Genomic DNA, 6,309 nt, shown 5'->3' on the forward strand with positions numbered 1-6,309 from the left:
CTTTGTTTTATTTGATGCCTTCAAGCCTATATTGCTTCTGTAGTTCACAGAAATAATAAAGGTATTAAAAAGAGAAAACAGGGGCTTCCCTGGGGGTGCAGTGCAAGAGAATCCACCTGCCAATGCAGGGGACACGAGTTCAAGCCCTGGTCCGGGAAGATCCCACATGCTGCCGAGCAACTAACCCGTGTGCCACAACTACTGAGCCCGCGTGCCGCAGCTACTGAAGCCTGTGCGCCTAGAGCCCATGCTCCGCAACAAGAGAAGCCACCACAGTAAGAAGCCGCACACCGCAATGAAGAGTAGCCCAGGCTCGCTGCAACTAGAGAAAGCACTCGTGCAGCAATGGAGACCCAACACAGCCAAAATAAATAAATAAATAAATAATAAAAAGAGAAAACAATAAAATCAGTAGTTCTTGGAAAACAATGTGAAATGCCTCTATCTTGGGAGTGGTGAGTTTTATCATCCAGAGGATTTAGGAAGACAGAGTATAAGGAACATGGAGTATGGAAGAAAATGTAGGTTCCAGTCCTGGTCTGCTCACCAGCTGTTTGGCTTTTGATAAGTCACTTAACCTCTCTGAGCCTCAGTTTTCTCATCTTGAAAATTATTCCTATCTCACAGACTTGGTGTGAAGGTCAAATAAGAAGATAAATGATAATACTTGGGCTGTAGAAGGCAACCTGGATCTTAAAATAAGTATTAAGTCTATCAGATTTGATGAAGCTACTCTTTTGCTGCAAGAAAGGGGACCCCCTTTGGCCACTTCCTGGACACAATTTCTGTGGAAGCAGGAGTCAGAGGCCTTTAGCCAAGTAAAATGAATGACGGTTGATCCTGCCAATTTATTTCCTACTCCAAGTTTTATTTTCCTCTTATCTACACATCTACATGTCAGGAATACATTTTTTTCCCTACAATATCATTTTTTGATGGAAACTTCCAGACTTACTCAGATGGGAAAAAGGAGGGGGGAGAATAAAAGCCCACATTTCTTCAGGATTTCAATCAACAACCTCATTTTCTTCTAACAGTTGAAGTGAACTTCTTATGAATAATGGATGACAACCTGATGAATATGCACACAGCCTATTATGCCTGTGAGGTTTGGTGAATAATTTATGAGCTAAAATGTTCCTCACCTTGTTACTGTACAAAAATTAAGGAAAAAAAACCCCATATTTACCTTTTGAGCTGGTAAGGTGATCTGTCAGAGTGACAGCAGCCCAGCAATAATTTTACATCATTGCTAAAATTAAAGTAAATAGAATATATGCATTTCAGGGTGGGAAGTCTATAAAAAAATGGAGCATGCCCAGCCACACTCCTTGCCACATGCAAATTTTTCAGAACTCTGGCTTCTCACCTTAAAATAGCCCTGTATTGTTAACAGCACCTTCTCTTTGATGGCCCATTCTTCTCATAAGGACTTCAATATAACCAGTCAAGGTGGATAACAGCTTCCTTGTTTTATGAAAGCTGGCTAAGCACAAACTATTGACATTGTAAAATTTAAGACATCAGAGACTTAAAAAAAAGAAAGTCCTAAAAGCTTTCAGAGAACAAGCAGATAAACACATGGCGGGCGGTGGGGGGTGGGGGGGTGGAGGCTCTGCGGGACCTGGCCCAGAAGCACTTGAAAATGCATTTGCATTGCTGTCTTTCCTCACAGCTGAGAGGTTTTTTTCCTGCTGACCAACCTGACTCCCTGCTGTATCATCCTTCAACTCACTCCCACCACCTGCCCAAGCCTCCTTCCCTTAGCAACAGCAGAGATGCCTTTAATCTGGTGATTGGAGGGGGAAGGGGCAAGATTAACTACGAAGTTAAGGAAGGTGTTTGGAAAAATATGCCTGGATCCTGGAGAAATTTGGTTGCTCCAGGGCAAGTTTTGAAGATTTGAAATTGGGTCAGTTCTCAAACCAGGTAAAACAGGATCCTAAGTGTTATCTACTTAGATTCCAAGAGCTTTCTAGGAATAGAGTACAGGGCCAAGGGAGACTCTTACAGTCAACAGAGCATCCCTGATATGCTAGGTGCTTGGAGGAGACTGGGTAAAAGAGGAAACATAAGGCCCTGTCCTATATCTGTTGGGTAAACCAATATATTCTCAGGAAACAGAATGAAAGGCCTACTAACTACAAATTATATAATGAAGTTATTGGAGCAATGATGTAATTAAAATAATAATATTAATTAGAACAATTCGGTATTATTCAAGAAGACCTCTTGGATGGGGTAAATCTTGAGTAGAGTTTGCAAAGAAAGAAAGGACCCAACTGAATGGAAAGATTGGAGGTATATATGGCCAGGCCTTCCTGATCTGGGCCCTGCCTATCTTTCCAACTTCATTTTGTGCAATTCTCCCCTGTCACTTGCTGTGTTCCAACCACATTGATCCTCTTTCAGTTTCTTGAACAACAAATTTATTCCTGCCTCACTGCCTCTGCTGTTCCTTCGGTCTCCTGCTTACTAGATCTTTTAAACTTTGCCTTATATATGACTTCCTCAGGGAGGCCTTCCCTGCCCCCCCCGTGTTATTCTCTCTCATATCATCTTCTGGTTTTCTTTTTTTTTTTTAATTAATTATTTATTTAATTATTTATTTTTTGGGCTGTGTTGGGTCTTTGTTTCTGTGCGAGGGCTTCCTCTAGCTGTGGCAAGCGGGGACCACTCTTCATCGCGGTGCGCGGACCTCTCACTGTCGCGGCCTCTCTTGTTGCAGAGCACAGGCTCCAGACGTGCAGGCTCAGTAATTGTGGCTCATGCGCCTAGTTGCTCCGCGGCATGTGGGATCTTCCCAGACCAGGGCTCGAACCCGTGTCCCCTGCATTAGCAGGCAGATTCTCAACCACTGCGCCACCAGGGAAGCCCCCACCTTCTGGTTTTCTTAATCATCACATGTAATGATATATTTCTGTGTTTATTTTTTGTTTAACATCTGTTTCCCCAGAAGACTATAAATTCCAAGAAAGCTGTCTGTTTTGTTTACCACTGGACACTTAGCATCCAGCCCAGTGTTTGGCACATAGTAGACAATAAATATTTGTTGAATAAATGTAGGCTCAGAGGCATGGGAAGTGGAGTGAAGGAGAAAAAGGAAATGTGCTGGGCTGAGGATACTGTTGATGAGTTTTCTTTGGCATGGCACGTCACTAGTGACATCTCCCAACTCAGTCATGGAAATATTTGCATTGTTGACATTTTTTCTGATTATAAAATATATACTTATTCTAAAAATCTTATATTTCAATATTGCAAAAAAGAGAGAGAGACTGTATTGCAAGTATTGGTGAGGGTGTGGAACAACTAGAATTCTCATACATTACTAGTAAGGATATAAATTGGTTCAAACATTTTGGAAAAGTATTTAGCAGTATCTACAAAAGTTAAACATATGCCCCAAACCTAGCAATCCCACTCCTCAGTATCTACCCAGGAGAAATATGTGCGTATATTCACTAAAAGACTTATGCAAGAATGTTTACAGCAGCTTTATTCATAAAAGACAAAAAGAAACAACCCAAATGCCCATCAATAGTAGAATGGATAAACTGTGGTATAATTATACAATGGAATATATGCAGCGATAAAAAAGAACAAATAATACTGTTAGACACAACAACATGGGTGAATCTCAAAAACATATGTCGAGTAACAGAAAGCAGACACAAAAGAGTACACATGCTGTCTGATTCCATTTATGTGAAGTTCAAGAACCGGCAAAATTAAGCTATGGTGATAACTGGAAGTTTACTTAACAAGGAACACAGGGGAGTCTTCTCAGCTGTTGGAAATGCTCTACATCATGTTGTGGGTGGCGATTTTGTATATATTTATAAAATATATATACGTGTGTGTGATATAATAAAATATAATGATTATAATAAATATATAAATAATATATGTAATCTATTATATATGTAGATGTATGCAAGTGATATATGTAGATAATAATAAATATTTTATATATATAAATAATTAATCAAGATGTACATTTAAGATTTGTGTACTTTGCTGTGTGCATGTTATACCCCAATAAAAAATTTAAACAAAAAAGTAGTATATGTTCAGCATCAAAAATTTAAGAAGTGTATACAATATAAAATTAAGGCTTCCTTTTCCCAAAGAAAACCACAATTAACATTTTTTAAAAAAATAAATTTATTTATTTTTGGCTGTGTTGGGTCTCCGTTGCTATGCGCGGGCTTTCTTTAGTTGCGGCGAGCGAGTGGGGGCTACTGTTTGTTGCGGTGCGTGGGCTTCTCTTTGAGGTCTTGTTGCAGAGCATGGGCTCCAGGTGCGCGGGCTTCAGTAGTTGTGGCTCACCGGCTCTAGAGCGCAGCCTCAACAGATGTGGCGCATGGGCTTAGTTGCTCCACGGCATGTGGGATCTTCCCGGACCAGGGCTCGAACCTGTGTCCCCTGCATTGGCAGGAGGATTCTTAACCACTGCGCCACCAGGGGAGCCCCACAATTAACATTTTGATGTATGTGTCCATGAACCCCTTTGATCACATCCATTTCTTTCTTCATACTATCCCTGATATTCATGTCATCCAAAGCATTTGATTTATCTGTGTGTAGCACCAAACCAAGTCACAAAGACTAAGAGTTTTTGTCTTCATGTGACAACATTCAATAACAATACTGAGCCTCTTCTTCACATAAAGAGCAGTAGGAAATCCAAAAATTAGTAAGTCACAATCTGTGCTCTTGAGGAATTTACAGTCTGAGAGGAAGGACCATAGGGACTACAGACCAAACAAAACCCCCCAAGAACTATAATACCATGTCATGTATTAGTTTCACAAGGCCAGTTAAAACAGATTAAAACTATTGTACAGATAATGATACCTTACAATCGTAGAGCGATTAACATTTTCCAAAGTTTTTTCACGTACAGGCTCACAATTAAACTTCTTAACCCTGTGAAGTAATGATTATAGATATCACCCTCTTTTTTTAAAAGTAATGAAGAAGTTAAACTACCTGCCTGAACTTCTAGTGGAAGAGTTGGGACTAAAACCTAAATATTCTGACTCCTAATCCATTTGGTTACTCATAAATCTGCCAGGTGCAGGGAACATTCTGGAAAAGTGTGTAGTGATGGTCTACCATCTGGTGCTGCTCTCTTCTCCTCCTCTCCCCTCCCAGTGTCCTTCCATGGGAGGAGGCGTTAAGCAACAGTGGGCTGAGGGCTCCACCTCTAGTCTCACACTAACTCTAACTCACCTATGCTTAGCTCATCCCAAGCGGGGAGCGGTGGCAGTGGATGGAGGGGCAGAGGGGAAGCAGCCCAGGCTGATGGCAGGCTGCCTCAGCGTTGGGCTCCACAGCTTACTGGATTTACAGTGCTCGCTCCTCCCCAACTCGCCTCCCCTCATTCTTTTTCTTCCCCTTTGTTCTTCCAACTCCTTCCTCTTTCATGTGTCAACTACTTCTCCGTCCACTTACCCTCAGCCCCAAACGGTGGCTCGTCTTATCCCATCCCCTTTCCATACCTTCAAGAGCCTCTATTAAATAAACCAAACCCTCCTCGCCATCACCACCGCCAAAGCAGAACGTTGTTTTTTCTCCATGCCACAGAACTTTGTCTATATTTTACATTTCCTAGTCTACTTGGTCAAGAAAGCAGGCAAGCTGTCTTTAGTCAAGACAGCCCACCACTGCTCTTGAGGTGGGGGTGAGGGAGCTTTCAGGCCCAGGGTCCCCTCCGAGAGATGGAGCTGGGGCACAGCTGCTCAGAAGGTTGGTTAGGCCCTGGCTGAGCGATGTCTGCGTTCGTTCCCTCCCTTTTCTCGCAGTGGGGTCCCGGCCTGGGGCTTGGGAATGGACATGGACTTGACTTTCAGCGTTGAGGAGGGCAACTGACTTAACCCAGAGAGGAAAGGCGGCCGCTGGGAGTCACGGCCCCAATCCTGGGCTGACGGGAATGTGGCATAGGGTCCCCAGTCCGGACTCCCGTGCTCCCGCTCCCACTCTCGCACCTTCCAAATTGGAACGACCTCAACCGGCACCTCGGAGGGGGCTGCGTGACCCGCCCCACCGGCCTTCCACTCCTGTCCGGGGAGTGAGCCTGTGAGGCCTCCGGGGTGGCAAGGGTCTGAGCCCCCCGGCTCCCCGCCCCAATCGCTCGTTCTCGGCTCCCCAGATCCCCTCCCTTCCTCGCCGGCCCGCCCAGCCCGCCGCCCCCGGCGGCTGGCGCGCGCGGTGCAGCATGCGGCAAAGCTCTTTGCATAAATTATGCTCATGACGCAGCAGCTAAAAAAATCCAAGTAGCAGAAGGAGGGAAAAAGGGAGGGG

Source organism: Balaenoptera physalus (assembly GCF_965194825.1).
Source record: "Balaenoptera physalus genome assembly, chromosome: 13".
In the NCBI taxonomy this organism is placed as follows: domain Eukaryota; kingdom Metazoa; phylum Chordata; class Mammalia; order Artiodactyla; family Balaenopteridae; genus Balaenoptera; species Balaenoptera physalus.